We start from the raw sequence: 21382 nt of genomic DNA on the forward strand, positions 1-21382 counted from the left end.
GGGGCATTGGTAAGCCCGAAGGGCATTACCAAGAATTCATAATGGCCTTCATGGGTACGAAAGGCTGTTTTAGGTATATCTTCTAGGTGGACCCTGATTTGGTGATATCCCGACCTTAAATCCAGCTTACTAAAGATGGTTGATCCATGAAGTTCATCAAGAAGTTCGTCAACTATAGGTATAGGAAATTTAACCTTAATGGTTTCTTTGTTAAGGGCTCTATAGTCAACACAAAGCCTCCAACTTCCATCATGTTTTCTTACTAATAAGACCGGGGATGAGAATGGACTTTGGCTAGGTCTAACAATACCAGATTGTAACATTTCATGGACTATTTTTTCAATTTCAGATTTTTGAAAGTAAGGGTATCTATAAGGCCCTACGCAAACTGGTTTTGCACCTGACTGTAATTCAATATGGTGGTCATGATTTCGAGTAGGGGGCAATCCTTTGGGTTCTGAAAACACTTCTGGATATTGGTTAAGAAGGTCATATATTCGTGGCTCAATAGAATTTTCAATGGACAGCAAACTGGAATTTTCAAAATCAATAAGCTGAATAACTAATCCTCTTTTATTTTGTCTAGAAACTTTACCAAATTTTTCTCCTTCTACTAATGAGATACCAGTTGGTGACATACCTTGTAGTCTTCGAGGTTTGTCCAAAATTGAGAACTCCATTTTAAGTCTTGAGAAATCCCAAAGGATAGGTCCCAAGGTTCAAAGCCATTGAACACCCAAAACAATATCACATCCTCCTAGGGTCAAAATGTAAAAATCAATGGTATAGAGATTACCCTGCATATGTAAAGGAACTGTTGCACAACTCCCTTCACTACGAACTGCCTGCCCATTCGCCACTTTGACAGAGAGCCCTTCCATTGGATTAGATGGTAGGTGAGCCCTTTGAATAACAGATGGGTCCATGAAATTATGTGTACTTCCCGTATCAACCAAGATAACTACTGCCCTTCCATAAATGTGCCCCAAGAATCTCATTGTTTTTGGGTTGGGTGATCCAAATAATGCATGGATGGATATTCCAGGTTCTAGCTCCACTATAGGTGTTTTCTCCTTAGACTTGCTCGCACTCCCTTCTGCAACTTCAGATTCGGGCACCTCATCATCACTGGATTCATCACACTCCATAATAAACAGTCGAGCTGATTTGCACTTATGCCCCGGGCCCCATTTGTCATCACAATTATAACAAAGTCCCTTATCCCGTCGCTCCTTCATTTGGCTAGGTGATAATCTTTGGATCGGAATAATGGCCCTTTTTTCAGGTGGACTCGGAGGCCCAATAGCCAAACGAGTAGGAACAGATCCTAGCTTTGCAGTTCTCCTAAAAGCAGCCACATTCTCTTCTTGCATTTTTGCTAAACCAAAGGCAATATGTAAATTTGAAGGATTAAGCATACGTACCATAAACCGAATATCTTCCCGCAACCCACTTAGGAAACAACTGAGTTTGTAAGATTCAGCCAGTCCGCTAAGTTGGTTTGAAAGAGCCTCAAATTGGCTCTTATAATCTTCCACTGTTGACGTTTGCTTTAGCCGAATAAGAGCTTACATGGGATCTTCATAAGGTGATGATCCAAACCTTGTCTGAAGTGCACGTACAAATCCTTCCCAACTATTAATTCCCCCTGCAGCTTCAATGTCCTGGAACCAAACCAAGGCTTTCCCTTCCATATGGAAAGATGTCAATAGGACTCTGTGATGCGGATTGGTTTGATGGTAATTGAAGAATTGATTAACTCGATAGACCCACCCACTGGGGTCTTCTCCATTGAATTTAGGAAAATCCACCCGCACTGCGCGAGTCTGAATTTCCCCACTATCTTCAAAAAGAGGGTTATTCACCTGTCGTTTAGACCCTTCTAGATCATCAAAATTATGCTTAGTCTTCATCTGCACCAATGTCTCCACATGCGAGGCAACCACTTCTAATTGATGGGCCAGCCCTTCCACCACTTGTTGCAAGGAATTATGATTTTGCTGATACTGCTCTTGATTTTGTTTGACAGCTGCCAATGATTCTGCAAGCTGGGAATATCTGGTACCTGTACCCTCAGCCATTAGAACAACTTGGCTTTGATACCAATTGTCAGGTTCAAGCTAGAAGAAAGAGTTGGATTAATTCGAGGAAATCCACAGCCTCCAATACTCACTGATTGCAACTATTTTCTATATCTTTTTCATTAACATGAAATACTTAAATACAACTGGAAATAACAACTGACCGGATTACAAGGACTCAACCCATAAAAGTAGCATAACTACCACGCTGATATTCAGCTAACAACCCATAAAAGTAGCATAACTACCAAGCTGATATTCAGCTAACAACCCATAAAAGTAGCATAACTACCACGCTGATATTCAGCTAATAACCCAACCTGAAGACCTATTCTTAAGCCAAAATACTTGGTTGTGAATCAACGGATTAAGAACAAGTCTTAACCTGATGCCCACGTACAATTATTGGACCCAAATAATCAAACTAACCAAACTCAACTGGACTCTGGACTTTACTAGATTAAATAATAAGCAACCCACAACTGGGCCCTTTATGCAGACCATGACCCAGCCCATGTGCACATGACAATATAACATTAATTAATATTGTACACTAACACTAGGCGAAAAAAGGAAAGAAAAAAACCCATGAAGGATTACATATTCATCACAAAACCCATACAAAAATAAGAATTAAAAAAAGAGGGGAAATCCCAATTCGGTAAAGATCTCATCTCCCTCTCTTATTTAGATTCATCTTCTCGTAGTAGCAAATGGAGAGAAGTGAGAGCGAGAGATGAACTTTGTCTTTCCCCCAATGGGCAAGCGTCTTTGGTGAAATTATAAGAAAGGACAGAGATGTTGATGATGATGATGGTTGCTAGGGTTTTAGAAGGGGCCTGAGGAAGATAGAGTGGAGGCGACGGAACCCGCCAAGGGTGAGAACGATGGATCTCAGCTGTTGAGTTCCGCATCCGGTGTTGGCCCAGTGACGCGTATAGATCATCTCTCGCAGCCGCTCATCCTGCCCCGTTTTGTGCCACTACTTGCTAACGCAAGCCGCGGTGGCCAGCGACCTCGCGTCCACGTGCTTCAGCACCTCGAACAGAAGGTCCTCATCTAGATGTACAAATCCCATCTCCTCCGCCATCTCTTTTTCCTCCTTTCTCTTCTTCTTCTTCAGATCCTCCACAACTGATTGATTTTCATCGAGCAGTCACTTCATCTCCTCGATTGGGAACGGACAGTGATCTTTGAAGGGGAGGTTTTTCTTTTTTCCTCTCTCTCTTTCTCTTCTTCTTCCCCCCCAAATCTGCATTTTGATCTCCACAACGAGGTGGGCCCCACGCCGAGGCATTATTCTAGCGGTGGGATTAAGAAATTTAGATGGTAAGTCTATGAAATTATGAGATTGCCATCACCTTTGGATCGTTTCGATGACGATAGGACATGAAATGAATGCGCTTCGGTTCTTTCAAAAAATGATGAGAATGCCCAGAAACTTTTTCAGTGCCGATTTAGTAGTCCGCGGGATTTCCATATAATGGTGCACTCCCTGTGGTGGGCCTAACAAACGAACAATCTTGATGGGGTGCTGACGCAGGGAGGTAAATGATGATGTCGATCACCGTTTTCCTCAAAGATATCTACTCGGAATGCATGGAGCTCCCTGTACTCGTCCCATGTCGTTTTGGAATAAGCGGGGATAAATGTAAAAGTAATTTTTAATAAATTCAAAATAACTTAATTGACACTGAAAAAGAAGTTACAACACTCTAGATAAGGAACTCAATCTTATCTACATTAATGGGCCAATTTGGGAGCGTGGATTTGGAACCCCAGGATTAGGAACCCCATGAATAGAAACCCCCTCGATTCATAATCCTCCCAGTGTGTTTGGCACCCTGGAGTGTGAATCAACTTTAATCCAAAATTACCAATCCATGGTATATTTACGAGGGTTTGAATTTAATTACTAAATTAACTTTAATATATCTAATTAGTGAGATATGTAATTTTTGACACAATGGTTGTGATAAGCCCGCTGAAATATATGCTTTGCCCGAAAATGATGAAATTCCAAGTCTTGGATGAGCCACAAACACAAGATCATGTCTGAGTGACTAACCAACGATTTTTAATCGTTGATTTACATGGACAATGTTTGGACGGTGCTGATTTACATGTACAATGTTTGAACAGTGTTGATCATCATTAGTGGGCCATGTGCCCAATAGAATGATAGTGTGTAGTGACACACATGTTACACCTGCAACTATTGAAATGATTTCAGGTGCAATCCAAGCTCTCACCATAGATTAAAACCCCCTCAAAGAGGGGATTGGAAACCCCCCGGATTTGAAACTCCCAGTTACTTTATGCTGCCAAACAACCAGGGGATTTGAAACCCCCTCAAATCCCCTCCAATCCACAGTGCCAAATGACCCAGGATTGAGTTTTCTCAACTCTAACTCAAACACCCTGAAAATGTGACTTACTTTAAATAGTAAATTTACCATTTATAGATTAAGTGTCCAATTTGGCCCAACTATGTTATTTTCCTAACTTTTCTACGCCATTTTTACCAGTCTACCATTCAAAGTATGAAAATTTATGCTCGAAAAAAAACTTGTTATTTATAATAAAAATGAAAATAAGTGATATTTTTGACAATCAATTTGATGGAAGCTTGCAAATCCAGCGTGGGCAATCCAATGCAGTGAGGTTAGTTGGCTTAAGTAGGTTCTCCTACCCCAAAATCATATATAGTATGTTGAAAAATTCATCCCGGTTTGCGAGATACAACTGTTTTAAGGTTCCGATGGTCCTGATTATTTCTGCCTCTAATCAGGCCTTCTCTGGTCCATCTTTGCCATGAAAGTTCCTATGACCCGCTCTACATCAGGTGCTCAAATTCAGCTACTTGTGCTTTTTCGTAGTCTTTTTGAAAAAAATCATTTGCAGAGCTGGCTGGAATGGTAGCTTATCCGTCCACCTATTGTATGGAAAATCCTCACTGTCTAAATCTTAGAGCACATTGTGGATGGATCACTAATAGGAAATCCCATTGATCTAACACTCTTAAACAATCTGATTTTGTTTGTTAAATTTAAACTTATTTCAATTTTGGTCATGTGATTTGTGCGGGCATGCCAGAATTGAATATGCAACTTAATTCAAACTGAACAATTACAACTCCAAGTGTCAAGATAGGCAGATACATCGAAAATTGAATATATGTGTCTGATATTGAATAAGATCGATCCCCTATTTAACCACTTGCATAGCATTGCTTAAGATGACCTAACGATTATCAGAGGGGGAGGTTCATCTTTTGAAAATGGGTTACACCTCTGCCTTTTGTACGAAATGACTTTTTCATCAAACAAAAAGGAAATTCTTCGAGTCAGCCACAAAGAACAGCTGCATAACACTTCTCTAGATGAAAATTTTTCTTGATACTCGAACTAAATCCAACGTATGAGAAGGAAAAAGGAAAACAACACCCATTGTTACAAAAGGGATGGTCGAGTGTCTCCTACCCTACCGTTAGGATTTTTGGACGTGAGCTGTTACATCCCAAAATTCAGCACCTAGGTTGGCCAAGCCTAGATCTCACATCCCAAGACATGATCCAATCACCATTATCTAAAATTTTACTCACTTTTTCATTTTCGTTCTTCTTACAAGCAATTCAAACTTGAAAAGGAAACTAATTAAACCTAGACAATTATAAAATAAACTCTTAGAACTTTGCTTCACCCGTTCTCTAAGAAGATCCTGCTCCTGAAATTCAATATTCAAAGGTTTAGTGAGATTTTGTAAGCCCAATGAGATCATTTCCTTAATAAGTTTAAAAACAAACTCAATATAAGTAAACCATGCTTTATAATGCATTGTAATAAAGTGATATCACAATTTCAATGCAGATAATCATATATCATAGGGCATTAATATACTATGATGCGTGATATAAAATATCATAATCAAACATAAAGTAACCTCTTAGCGATAATCCGACCTTTTTAATGCAATGTATGTATGAGATATACAACCAAATATTCTACAATGTCTAGATTGAGTTTAATCATTTTTCCAAAACATCATATGGTTCAGACAGTAGGAACTTTTTGCAATCCTTACAAAGTCATTTATTTGGTCTAGCAAGACGAGTTATCCATACATGCTCTCCGATGAGCGATCTTTATATGCTCAACTATCATTTTTCTTTCTTAAATTACTATTTTTTTCAATATTTTTATTTTTTGCAAAGCAAGCAATTTTTACATGTTTGTTGACGAGAAATCCTTACATGTCCATCAAACTAATTTAAAGAAATGAATAATCTTTACATACCCGTCGATGAACAATTCTTACATCTGCACCGAACTAATTTAGTGAAATGAACAATCCTTATATGGCCTCTGATGAGAAATCCTTACATGCTCACCGAACCAATTTTTAGTTAGACACAATTCTACTTATTCCATGAGTTTCAAGTTCCAATTAGGCCATAACAATACTGATGCAAGTAACCAAATTTCAAGTATTCCATGATTATAATGCAATTAATCAAACCAAACTCCAACCATTCAATGATTATAATGCAACCACATGAGAATATACATAAACTTTCATTTACATAAAATCAAATACCATGACCTTTCCATCATCACATTCTTCCATAAAGGATATACCAATATAATGCAAGAGTGCATAAACATAAGACTTTAGATAATTACTTTTTTTTTTTCATAAACCATAGTCTAAGTATGAAATTAAGAAAGTGATCTTTAAATTTAAATTCACGAATCAAAATCTTGAATTTTCAAGAAAATAAAGAAAATATTAAGAATATAAAATCTAGATTTTTAAGAAAATAAGGAAAAGAGATAGGGTTTTAAGAAAGATGGGAATTATCTTTTTAAGAAGGGTGTGGAAAATTGAGAAAGGGTGAAATCAAACTTTAAAAATAAAAAATCGTGTATTAAAGGAAAGACCCGAAACTCAAAAGGAATGAAAAAGAGCTATTCCAAAAATAAAAAGGGTTATGATCTCAAAAGCAAAAGGCTATTTTCAAAGCAAATTGCTACGAAATACACTAACAATCTATTTAATGGAATAATGCACATGAGGAAACACTCACCTTAAATCTTAATGTAAGTGTTGTGATATGCAAGTGTTTTCTCAAGGGGCTAGGGTTAGCCAAGGGAGATGGTTTTCTACACTTGTAAAGGGCTTGAGAAGGATTTCTCAAGGGATGTAGGGGTTTTCTAGAGGTATGCATCACAAGGGGAGATCGGGTACAACTGTAATTGAAGAAGGTGAGTCTGTACAACTCTAAGGTTTTGATTATAGTGGATCTTTGTCACTTTGTGCCGTGATTTTTTCCCGCAAAGGTTTTTCCACGTAAAATATCATCATGTTTGTGATTATTTGCCTTTTTGGTTTCGTTATCCTACATCATTATATTGTTCGATTTTTGTTTATCGTGCTTCCTCAAAGCACACGAATTCACAATGGTGTTAAATCCGAATTTCTAACACCTAGGGTTTGATTTGAGTTTGTTGTTAGCTTAGGTTTACACCATTGTGGTGTGATATAGAGCGGGTTCACTCACAACAAAGTGGTATCAGAGCGTCAGGTTGAAAGTTTGGATTTGAGTGAAGATGTCAGGATTAAAATTCGATATACAAAAGTTTGATGTGAAGAATAAGTTAAATTTATGGCAACGGAAGGTCAATGACATTCTAGTTTCACAAGGGTTGAGCAAGTCGTTGTTGGAAACAAAATTGGAGAATATGTCGGATGATGACTAGAGCGATCTCGAGGAGAAAGCTATGGGCACCATCGGTTATGTCTGTCAGATGAGATTATATACAATGTCCTAGATGACAAATCTCCCCTGATGTTGTGGAAGAAGCTAGAAGACCTATATACGTCGAAGTCCCTCACAAATAAATTGTTTGTGAAGAAATAACTTTTCGGGCTAAAATTGAAGGAAAGATCAGTTCTCCTGGATAATATGAACTTGTTTAGAAAGGTATGTAGCGAGTAGATGGTTAAGGAAGAAAACAAAGTGGTGGTGCTTCTAGTATTGCTTTCCTCGTCATACGACCATCATCACTACTCTGTTGTATGGGAAGAATACAATGAAGCTTGAATAAATCTCCACGACGCTCGTTTCAAACGAGATAAGGAAGAAGTCAAGTGATAATAACTCTAAAGTAGAAGGGCGAGTCAAGAAAGGGGGTTAGGGACGTGGCGATCCGTAGAGTGATCTCGGTCAAAAGAGAAGAAAAAGTCTAAATCGAAGTCAAAGGCAAAGGATGGATGCTTCTATTATGGCATTAAGGGGCACTTCAAGAGAGACTGTCATAAACGAAATGATGACATAGAAAATGAAAGAAAAGAAAAATGGAACACAACTTAATCAACAAGTGTAGTAGAAGAGAACTCAGAAAGATACCTCTTCTCGTCTCTTAGACACTTGGATTATAGACTCAGGATATTTGTATCACATGTGCCTGAATAGGACTTGGTTTGATTCATACAAGTCTTATGATGGCAAAAGTGTTCTGATAGAAAATGACGCAGCATGCGAGGCTATCAGAATAGGGACCATCAAGGTAAGGATATTTAACAGAGTCACTTAGACTCTTAGTGATGTTAGGCATGTCCCAGATTTGAAGAAAAATTTAATATCCTTGAGAGTTTTAGATACGAAAAGTTGCACATTCACTGCATCTGGTGGTATATTAAAGCTCATCAGAGGTGCAATGGTGTTGATGAAAGGACATAAGGCTGGAAATCTATACAAGTTGGTTGGGAGCACAGTTATGGGTGAGGGCGCTATCACCTCACACGCAGAATCTAGCGCAGATGAAACAAATCTGTGGCATATGCGGTTAGGGCATATGAGCAAGAGGGGCATGATGAAACTCCACAATCGAAAATTATTGAAAGGAGTTAAGGTATGCAAGATGGATTTCGGTGAGCATTATATCCTAGGCAAGAAGTACATGGTAAGGTTCAATGTTGTTACACACACTAGCAGTGGGGTGCTCGACTATATTCATTCCGATGTCTAGGGCTAGCGACAGTACCATTTAAGGGAGGGGCATGATACTTTGCGACCTTCACAAATGATTACTCGAGGAAGGTTTAGGTCTACTCAATGTTTGAGTTTTTGGTATCACTATAAGTTTCGCTGGCCGGAGATAAAGATATAATATCGTTATCATCGATAATATCGCCGATAACCAAAAATTTAGGGGAAATGGAAGAAACATGGGGAAAATAGTGGAATTTCTCAGTGAAACTTCAAGACATGCTTAAATACATATATATGTATATTTAGGAATAAAAACTACAAAAAAGACTGCATTACATAATAAGTTTTCATTTAATGGGAAAACATAAATATCATCCAATATGTTCATATGGTCACATAGATATGTATGGAACCTTCCTAGGGCCCATCGTGATGTTTATTTATCATCCAACATGTTCATAGGGTCACATATATCTATATGGAGGGAAAACATAAATATCATATTCATCCAAAACTTTTGTAGCCCCCAAGAGGTTTTCAGCGGTAGGCATTCAATCCCTACCGTTTCTTGTGGTGTAGTCCACTAGAGGATTTGATCTGCCTCATTTGTGGGCTCATGAACTAAAAAGAATGGATGGACGGTGCGGATGAAACACATCATCACGGTAGGCCACACAGTGCCCTTGACAGGACAATCTGTCTCTAGCTAGGTCCTGGCGGGGATACTACTCAGTCCACGCCCAACTGCGATAGAGAACCAACCATGTGAGTGGAATCCCGATAGTAGGGCCCACCTTGATAAATGCATGGAATATCCATGCCGTCCATCTGTTTTGCCACATGATTTTAGAAATTATTATAAAAATAAAGTAGATAAAAATTTTAGGTAGACGGTGTACCACTGAACACAAAATAGTGGTTATTGACTAATAAAAATTGTCTACCACAAACATTATGAATCAAGCTGAATTTATTTTATTTTTTATGTTATTTTTTTTGTCCATCCAAGTCTATATGAACTTATCAATAGGTTGGATGGTCAATGAACATTATAGTAAACCCTAGGAAGTTTTTAATGGTAGGAGATCAATGACCACTGTTTCTTGTGGCATGATCCACTTGAAACTTATATCAATTTCATTTTTGGACCATGCCCTAACATAAGCTGTAAAAGAAGATGGATGACCTGGATATGCAAAACATACATCGAGGTGGGCCCTACAGGCTCCCCCATCATTCGTTTACTTTTAAAGGTAGAGGATTAGGTGCGGCCTGGCCTGGCCTGGCCTGACTTAAGACGGTACAACACTTATGGTGGGGCCCACCTTGGTGTATTTATTGTATATCCACACCATCCATATGTTTTTAAAAATCATTTTAGGGCATGATGCCAAAATAAATCAGATTTAAATCTCAAGTGGGCCATGTTGTAGGAAACAGTGGTTATTGCCCATTAAAACTTTCTAATGGGTCACAAAAGTTTTGGATCAACCTGATATTTATTATTTTACTTTCATCCATGTTTATATGACCTTATAAAGAGGTTGGATGACAAATAAACATTAAAGAAACATTATGGTGGACCTTAGGAAGTTTTTAACGGTATAGGTTCAAGTAACACTCTTTCTTAGAGTATGGTCTACCTAAGATTTTGATCCAATTCAATTTTTTCCTCATGCCATAGAATGATTTGGAAAACCATATGGACAAAATGGATATGCAATACATACATCAAATTGGACCCTACCATAAGGCTCACACCATTTCACAGCAGCTCGAGTCGCGCCAAATCGACTCTCTTAAGTGATGGGAGAGGTCAAGAGAGTTCAACAAAAGAGTCCTCTTTTTTGGTAAACCCGCAAACGACAATGGTGATTTCGATGCTTTTTCCGTTAAAACTCCCAAAAATCTCTCCCCAAATTCTTTTTTTTTTTTTCCAAATCCCAAATCAAATCCCTGTAAGCCTAGGTGCAAATCTAGTTTCCTTTCAAAGCAATTCTATTAGAAGGAAAAAGGGGGTTTTAGATTTTTCTTACTTGTGAAGGATCCGGCGCTGTTGACCGCGATTGGCCAACCAAATCCAACCGACGGCCACTACTTGAGGTAGATCTTGAGTAAAAAGGTAAGAGAGCTTCTTATATATATATATATATCCAAATTTTTGGAATGGTAAGAGGGTCATCGCCTAATTTCTCTGAAAACACCACATTTGTTTTGCCTATTTTATCGAAATCTGCAGGGTAGTTGACTAATTTGGCCAGTGATTCGAAAATCTCACCGATAATATCGAAAATATCGGCAACATCCAGAAGAGAAACGAAATAATGAGGTTTTGGTATCGCAGGTCAGGCGACACTGATAATATCGGTGATATTATCGATTTCTCACTGATAACTCAAACACTAGGTCTACTTCATGAAGCACAAGACTAAAGTGTTCGCCAGGTTTAAGCAATGGAAGGTGGAAGTAGAGAAGTATACCGGGACATAGGTCAAGTGTCTTAGGTTAAATAGTGGCATGGAGTATAGAGAAGTGAAATTCATGGAATTTTATAAGGAACAAGACATCACAAGGCACTTCTCAACTCCAGGGACCCCACAACAGAATAGGGTGGCAAAAATGATTAATAAAACTCTGTTGGAGAGGGCGATGAGTATACGATTATATGCGGGGCTGCCTAAAAACTTTTAGGCTAAAGTGGTGAATACGACATGCCACATAGTAAATCGATCACCATCTACAACACTAGACTCTAAGGTTACAGAGGAAGTCTGGATAGACAAGGACGTCAATTACTCAGGATTGAGAATCTTCGGATGTCTAACATATGTCCATGTGCAGAATGGTCAAAGAAAAAATTTGATCCAAAGTCTAGGAAGTGCATGTTTATCAGGTATGAGAAATGTGTGAAGGGCTACAAACTTTGGGATCCAATTGCTCAGAAGGTAGTTATTAGCAGATATGTCATCTTCGATGAGGCATCAATGTTGAGAACCAATAAGGAAGTTGCAACTAAGAAGTCGGATGAGACCAAGAGATTGTCAATGTAGGTGGAGCTAGTTGAGCAGGTTACGGAAGGTTAAAATTAGCAGGAGTAAGACACCGAGCAAAATAATCAGCAGGAAACAATGAAAGTTTAGCCGAGAACATGGAGAAAAGAACCATTAGAGCCCGGTTCGATATGGGTTCGAGGACATGGTCTCTTTTGTATTGTTCATAGGGAGTGGAGATCCCTCTAGCTTTTAAGAAGCAAAATATAGAAAGGATGGTGACAAGAGGGTGTCGACCATGGCAAAGGAGATGGAATCACTCTATAGGAATCAGACATGGGAGTTGGTAGAACTTCCTAAAGATCAGCAGGCTATAGGGTGCAAATGGGTCTACAGGAAGAACAAAACATTAATAAAAAAAGATGGTGAAAAGTATATAAAAAAAAAGATGGTGAAAAGTATAATGTAAGGATCGCAGCGAAGGGGTACTCGCAAAGGGAAGGAGTGGATTAAAATGTAGTTTTCTCTCTATTTATCGAATATACCATAATTAGGGGGCTACAGCCGATGGTAGCGGAATCCAATTTGGAATTAGAGCAGCTCGATGTGAAGACGACATTCCTTCATGGGAACTTGAAGGAAGTTATTTACGTGAGGCAACCTAAATGTTTCGAGGAGCTTGGTAAGGAAGGTTACCTGTGTAGGTTGAAGAAGTAGTTGTATGGACTTAAGCAGTGTTCGGGGCAGTGGTACAAGCGGTTCGATTCCTACATGGTTGAAATTGGGAATAACATATGAGAGTATAATTGTTGTGTATACTAAAGGGTACTTGAGGACGGGTCCTACATTTTACTGATGCTTTACGTAGATGACATACTGATTGCTACAAAGGACAAGACAGATATTGTCACGCCCCGAACTCGGAAACCGGGCTCACAAAATTCCCGATCGCCGAATCCAGCGCCGACAGCCTCCGTAGAACCCCATTCTCGGATCCCGGCAGCCATTCACCAGGTTCCGATCCTGGGATACTACAAGGAGGGTTTCAAATCATTAGTCTAATTCATAATGAGCATAACAAAAACATAACCCACAAACAATAAGCACAAGAACACCACCACAAAATCCACTATGATTAAAAACTTTTTAGTACATGCGGCTGAAAGGGGAAAATACAATGTAATAAAAGGAACAAAACTCCAGAAGCTCGGCTGCACGCTCCAACTACAGCGAGACTATGGCTGCGACTACGTCCTGGCGTCACCTGCACGCATCAATCGTGCATAAGCTTATGGAAAGCTTAGAGGGTGGTGTAAGTGTGTGCACAATATAAACGTGCTCAAAATGCAAGGTCAGAGTGATGCGGAATCATGGTGATGAGTACATGAATGCAAATTGCCGTACCAAGGCTATGCGGTGCAAGATATGAATGCTATCGGCCATACACAGCCATGCGATGCGAGATGCAACTCAAGCATGCCAATCCTCAACATGTATCAGTACAGTTCTCATTCTGGATAATCACCGGGGTTCAATACACTCCAAATGGCACTGTCGCTCTCCTAGCCGCACAGTCCAAGTGAGCGTAAGAAACCTCACTATCCGCCTGGCCAATAGTCTGCCAATACCTATCCGGCACGTCGATAGCGAACCCATTCGCGAGCTGGTCAAACTCAGCCTAGTATTGCCCCCTACCCTCGGGCGAGTAAGGCCACACCCCTTTCCAACCGACCACGACACAGTGGGAGACGCGGCCCTCTGGTATTCGGCCCTCGTGCGCTCATATATCCACTCGGTCTCGACATTGGAGTCATCCTCTGGTACCATCGGGTTTAGGGATTTTCACCCAGGGACGTCTATGGCGCCCGTATGCTAGAACCAAATATTTTCGGTATCCAACTCAGCCATCCACGATGTGTCTATGGAGGCTATGGCCCTGATGTCGCTAGGGCATACAGTAATTACAATCACACAAATGCAAGTGCATGAGTCACACTATCAGTCATGCAACAGTCCTGTATATACCATGCACTTATATGAGGCAACTCCACCTATCAGGGAGCCCATAAACGGTCTATCCAAAGGTATATGCTATGATCGGTCACTCCTCACATCAGGCATACATATGGTGCGAATGATCATGAATCATGCATCTATACTAAACATGTAATAAGAGATGGGTTCTAGGTATAATGGAGATGGGCCTAGACGGCCTACTTACCACAAGTTTGGGCCTATCAGAGGGCCTTAGGGAGAGCTATAATGCGGACATTTAACCAACATTATCAATATGGACGTCAAACCAACATCGCTCCCAAGGAATGGCCTTCCATGAATCACATATTGTAATGGACCTATTTACATCTTATTGGGCCTCGTCCCAACGGCCTTAGGTTCATTAAGTGGGCTGCCTCATATGGGCCTTATATAAGTCAAGTGGGCCGCATCAATGGCCTCATGTACATTGCAATGGGTCATACTCCATGGGCCTTTGAAAACATCACAATGGGTCTCGTAACATGGGCCTTATATATATCAGAGTGGGCCTCGACAACGGGCCACCAATACGTCGAATGGGCCTAATCTCATGGGCCATATATATATATATATCAAGGTGGGCCTCCCCAACGGCCAGAAATACATTAATATGGCTCCATCACATGGGCCTAGGGACCACCATAATATTTATTTGAAATCCAACCTATTCATAAGGTCACTTGGACCTTGGATAAGGCGCACTGAAATGAAATCCAACTTATTCATAAGGTCACGGGACCAGGGGGCCCACCAGGATGTTTATTTGCCATGCAGCCCGTGGATAGGGTCACGTGGGCCTAGCCTTGCCAGCCAACCTGTTTGTAAGGTCATGTGATTTGTAAATCCAGTCCACCCATCATGTGTGTCCCACCTGGTTGACCATCCAAACCAAGTTTCAATCGCATCCAAATTTCAGGTCGGCCCCACCAAATAATTTTATATGTTTTAGGCATATATTCACATGATTTTTAGATGGTGTGGCCCACTTGAGATCAGTATACGGCCGATTTTTGGGTACAGACCATAATCAAAGGGGACCCATCGAATGCTCGGTGTTGAAGATCGAAACTCATCACCGTGGGGGCCCACAGCTGGAGCCGTGAGGCCCCAGCGACCGCCCGCTCGTCGCTGCAGCAGCAGCAGCGCTGCTGCTTTAAAAAAAATTATTATTATATTTTTTTTTGTTTTGGGGCCCACCGAGATATGATTCACAATCCAGCCCATTCATTGCGTGTGTCCCACAATTTTAAGGGTCCAAATCAAGTTTCATTTGCATCCAAAACTCAGGTAGGCCCCACCAACGATTTTGTATGTTTTAGGCATGTCTTCACATGATTTTAGATGGTATGGCCCACATGAGTTCCGTATAAACCCGATTTTTGGGATGGACGGTCAGTCCATGGGGACCCATCAAATGCACGGATTGGATGGTCGAAAGGCATCAAGGTGGGGCCCACAACTGGGGCCGTGACCCCCAGCCCACCGTCCGTCCGTCGTCGAGCGCAGGCAGCGCCTGTGGCGCTCTGACAGCAGCAGCATGCGCTGCTTCTTCTTTCTTCTCTTTTTTTTTTAAAAAAAGGATTTTTTTGTGGTTTTCCACAAACGGGGCCCACATCAGTAAGATCCATACCATTCATTGGCCCCTGAGGCTCGATACAAGTCTATTGACACCAATATTGAATGGTTTTCTGATGTACAGAAACACCGGGGTGTATTTCAATGGTAGGAAACTTACTCGCTATACTATGGCCCACCATAAGCTCAGATTGAGATCATTTTTATGCTCAACGCCTAAAATGATCTGTGGAACGGGATGGACGGCTTGGATTGCATAAAAGCATTAAAGTGGGGCCTATATGAGTGGCCAAAAAAAATATTATTTTACTATTACATCTTCTGCCCCCCTTTTTTTTTTTTTTTTTTTTTTTTTATAAAGCTAGCCGTGAACTAGCACTTCTTTTTACCATTCCACATAGTCCAGCGTCCGCTGGACTGTCCGCATACAATACAAGCATTGTGGTGGGTCCCACTTGGACGTGGCCCACCTATGTATATATATTCTATATTATATATATATACAATACATATATATTATATTTATCATATATATATATTATATGAAATATAATACATAGAAAAAGGAATGTATTGGGTCCATCCAAACAGTGGATGGTGTGGATCATCACCTACAATATGACGGGCCACGCCGTCTGATGTAGATGAACAAGTAGATATAACACATATTGGTAGGATCCACACCATCACAAGAGAGAGAGAGAGAGAGAGAGATACGGTGAGATAGAGGAACCCCGCCACTATGGGCCCTCTTGATTAAATCACATACATCCAAATGGGTCCCACCAACAAGTGGGTCCTAAAATTTAAATTAATGACAAATCACCCACCTTATCTTCCTTCTTCTTGGTCCCTTAGCCTCCAATGCTCTTTAGCTTCACTTTTAATGGAGGTTGATGAAAGATGAATGGTTGAGATTGGAGATGAGAGGGTGTAGATGGAAGATGGAAGGTGGACCACACTTGAGAGGGAGAGAAAGCTTGGACGTGAGAGGCTTGGGTTGCTTGGAGAGATATGAGAAATGAGAGAGAGAAAGAAGATATGGATGGGTGAGGTGAGGTGATGGAGTGATGGGTTGGGTTGAAAAAATTGTAAAGGTGTATGGTTGTTGTTGAAATTTGGAAAAGAGGAATGGTGAGGTGGAAAGAATGATGGACTTTTGGAAAAAGAGGGAATGGGTGGAGTACTTTGAGGTATGGTTGCATTTAATGTTGATTGATGGGACTTATTGTGTAGAGATTCCCTCGAAATTCGCAACGCGCGGTGTTTCTTCGGAATAAACGCTGATCGGCATCTTCTTACCTGGGTATCGGTTCGGTGCGCAAGTCACGGCGTTGGAACCGCGGCGACGACACGGTCGCTATGATACAACTTTTGGATCAAGCCGACGTCGGTGCGCGGGACCTGGCTTAGGATCGTGCGCAAACACCGAATACGGTGCGAAGGTTGCCGAAATTTGACCGGAAGGACCGCGGAAGCTATCGGAATAGTACGGATTAGGACACGGGTCTTACAGATATACACTTGCTTAAATCTCTATTAGGCAAGGAGTTTGACATGAAGGATCTGGGCGATGCAAAGAAGATCCTAGGCATGGAGATTAGTAGAGACAATGAGTCTGGGAAACTATGGCTATTTTAGAAGAGTAATGTCTAGAAGGTGTTAAAGAGTTTCCACATGAAATGTTCTAAGCCAATTAGCATACCTTTAGCAGGTCACTTTAAGTTGTCATTCAGGTCGTGTCCAAGTAAAAAGAAGAGATTTCAGAAATGTCACAGGTGTCATACGCTAGTGCATTGGGGAGTCTAATGTATGTAATGGTTTTCATAAGGCCAGACATCTCGCAGGCTATCAGTGTGGTCAACAGGTACATGGCGAATGCAGGAAAGGAGCATTGGAATGTTGTAAGTGGATTCTAAGGTATCTAAGGGGCATAATTGTAAGACCCGTATCCTAATCCGTACTGTTCCGTTAGCTTCCGCGGTCCTTCCGGTCAAATTCCGGCAACCTTCGCACCGTATTTGGTGTTTGCGCACGATCCTAAGCCAGGTCCCGCGCACCGACGTCGGCTTGATCCGAAAGTTTTATCATAGCGACCGCGTCGTCGCCGCGGTTCCAACGCCGTGACTTGCGCACCGAACCGATACCCAGGTAAGAAGATGCCGATCAGCGTTTATTCCGAAGAAACACCGCGCGTTGCGGATTTCGAGGGAATCTCTACAATTAGTCCCATCAATCAACCATTAAAGCATCCCATACTTCAAGTACAACAACCCATCTCCATCTTTTTCAAAAGTCTACCATCTTTCCACCTCACCATTCCTCTTTTCTCATTTTCAACCTCAACCATCCCTCTTCTCCACCAATTTCAAACTAAACCATACCCCTCATCACTTCTTTCTTACAACCATCACTCCACCCATCCCTCCACCCATTATTTCTATCTCTCCCTCTCATTCTCTAGCAAATTTTCCAAATCCCATGAGAAATTTCACTCATCCAACACTCCTCTCTCAACTTCAAGTGTGGCCCACCCTCTCATCTCCAATCTCAACCAATCATCCTTCATCAATCTCCATTAAAAGTGAAGGTAAGGAGCTAAGGTGTCCAAGGGAGCTAGGAGAAGGAAGATAAGGTGGGTGTTTTTCCATTAATTTAAATTTTAGGGCCCACTTGTTGGTGGGACCCATTTGGATGTATGTGATTTAATCAAGAGGGCCCATAGTGGCGGGGTTCCTCTATCTCACCGTGTATCTCTCTCTTTATCTCTCTCTCATTCTTTCCTTGTAATGTTGTGGATCCCACCGATATGTGTTACATCTCCCCCGTCCATCTAAATCAGACGGTGTGGCCCACTCTATTATAGGTGATGATCCACACCCCCCCTATTGTTGGGATGGGTCCAATGCATTTTTTTATATGTATATATATATATATATATATATATATGTATGTTATATATTATATATTATATGTATATAATATATAATATAATATGTACTTATATATATATACAATATAAGATAAATATTAAATGTATATGTATATATATATATATATATTGGTGGGCCACATTCACGTGGGACCCACCACATTTCTGTGAATATTTACAAACCGTCCAGCGTCCCTGGACGCTGGACGTTGCAACAATGATCCTTAAAAAAAAAAAAAAGAGAAGAAAGGAGTGGTGGGCCACTCATGCAGGCCCCACCTTGATGTATATGTAAGATCCGAGCCGTCCATGTTGTTCCTCAACTCATTTTAGGCGTTGAGCCGAAAAATGAAGTTGATCCCATTTTCTGGCGGGCCGTACCATAGGAAACAGTATCCCTACCTTTGATTTGCTCCCTGATGCTCCTGTACATCTGAAAAAGGTCAATATTGGACTCTATGGGTTGGTATCAAGCCACAGAGACCAATGGACGGAGTGGATCGTACTAAAGCGGGCCCCACCTAGGAAAAACTGCAGAAAAACTGTTTTTTTCAGCGCACGTACAGGCGCTGCCTGCGCTGGCCACCCACGGGCGGACGGGCTGGGGGTTCACGGCCCAGCTGTGGGCCCCATCTTGATGTGTCTCGACAATCAACACCGTGCGTTTGATGAGTACCCTCAGTCCACGCGTCCACGTCAAAAATCAGCCTATGCGGGCAGTGGGCCACACCATACGAAATCATATGAAGACATGTCTAAACATATAGAAGTACTTGGTGGGGCCTACCCGAGTTTTAGATGTCGTTGAAACTTGGTCTGTGACGGTCATTTAGATGGGACCCACACAATGGATGGGCCGGATTGTGAATCACACCTCGGTGGCCCCCAAAACAAAAAAAAAAAAAAAAAAAATTTAAAACGGCAGCGGCGCTGCTGCTGCGATGGCGGCGGCAGGCCGGGGACCCACGGCTCCATCCGTGGGCCCCACCCGGAGGTATATTCATCCACATCGCCCATTTGGTGGGCCACTATTTGACCTGGACCCTCCTCAAAAATCAGGCCAATCCAACGCTCGGGCGGCCCACATCACAAGAAACAGTGTGAATTGAACTCTACCATTGAAACCCCTTTCTGGGTCCACAGAAGTTCCAGATCAAGCTGAAATTTGCTGTTCCCCTTCTCCCTGGCCCGTGTGACCTTATGAACGGAGCGGATGGAAGATAAACGCTATGGAGGGCCTCGCATGGGACCCTTCCCTGCTGCACGTGAATGTGCAAGTGTGTGCACGTGTGTATGCATGTGGGTGTGTGTGCACGTGTGTGAGTGTGTGTGTGTGGGCATACATACATATCTATATATGTATATACATATATATGTGTATATATATATAATATTATATTATTATTATATATACTATTGTATATGTTTACATATAATAATATTATATAATATATATATATATATATGATGGTGGGCCTATATGGGCCCCACTATGATGCAAGTGTTACATCCAAGTTGTTCAACCATATGGCCGTTGTTGAGGCCACCTGGATGTGTATTCGTGGCTATTATTGAGGCCCACCTTGGTATATACATAAGGCCCATGTGATTCGACCCATTTAACATATGTAAAGGCCCATGGGTTATGGCCCATTGCAATGTACATAAGGCCCACTAATGCGGCCCACTTGACTTATATAAGGCCCATATGAGATGGCCCATTTGATGTATCTGAGCACTATGGGTCGAGGCCCAATGAGATGTATATTAGTCCATTGCGATGTGTGATTTCCTATGGTTTGTGTAATGGTGCTTTACGGCGGGCTAAGCCTTGGGAACAATGTTGGTTTGACGTCCACATTGTAAAGACAATGTCGGTTAAATGTCCGCATCATGATTCTCCCTAAGGCCCATTAATAGGCCCATACCTGTAGTATATAGGCCGTCCAGGCCCTTCTTCATTTTGATCAAAGCCCATCACCACATAACATGTTTAGTATAGATTCATGATTCATGATCATTCGCATCATATGTATGCCTGATGTGAGGAGTGACCGATCACAGCATATGCCTTTGGGCAAACTGTTTATGGGCTCCCTGATAGGCAGAGTTGCCCCATATGAGTGCATGGTACATACAGGACTGTTGCATGACTGATAGTGTGACTCATGCACTTGCATTTGTGTGATTGTAGTTACTATATGCCCTAGCGACATCAGGGCCATAGCCTCCACAGACACATCGTGGATGGCTGGGTTGGATACCGGAAAATGTTTGGTTCTAGCATACGGGCGCTATAGATGTCCCTGGGTGAAAGTCCCTAAACCCGATGGTACCAGAGGATGACTCCAACGTCGAGACCGAGTGGATATACGAGCGCATGAAGGCCGAATACCAGGAGGCCGTGTCTCCCACTGTGTCGTGGTCGGTTGGGAAGGAGTGTGGCCTTACTCGCCCGAGGGTAGGGGGCAATACTAGGCTGAGTTTGACCAGCTCGTGAATGGGTCCGCTATCGACGTGCCGGATAGGTATTGGCAGACTATTGGCCAGGCGGATAGTGAGGTTTCTTACGCTCACTTGGATGTGCGGCTGGGAGAGCAACAATGCCATTTGGAGTGTACTAAACTCCGGTGATGATCCCAAAAAGGAACTGTACTGATATGTGGACTTATTGAGCAGGAGTTGTATACTCGCATCGCATGGCTGTGTATGGCCGATAGCATTCATATCTTGCACCGCATAGCCTCGGTACGGCTGATTGCATTCATGTGCT

At 41.5% G+C, this 21382-nt stretch overlaps 1 pseudogene; it reads right to left on the bottom strand.

Moving 5' to 3' along the window:
• Nucleotides 1-2623: 2623 nt before the first annotated feature.
• LOC131229667 (F-box protein GID2-like) lies at nucleotides 2624-3246 on the bottom strand (annotated as a pseudogene).
• Between the last annotated feature and the right edge of the window lie 18136 nt (nucleotides 3247-21382).

The sequence above is a fragment of the Magnolia sinica genome, chromosome 16 (genome assembly GCF_029962835.1).
Source record: "Magnolia sinica isolate HGM2019 chromosome 16, MsV1, whole genome shotgun sequence".
Classification (NCBI taxonomy): Eukaryota; Viridiplantae; Streptophyta; class Magnoliopsida; order Magnoliales; family Magnoliaceae; genus Magnolia; species Magnolia sinica.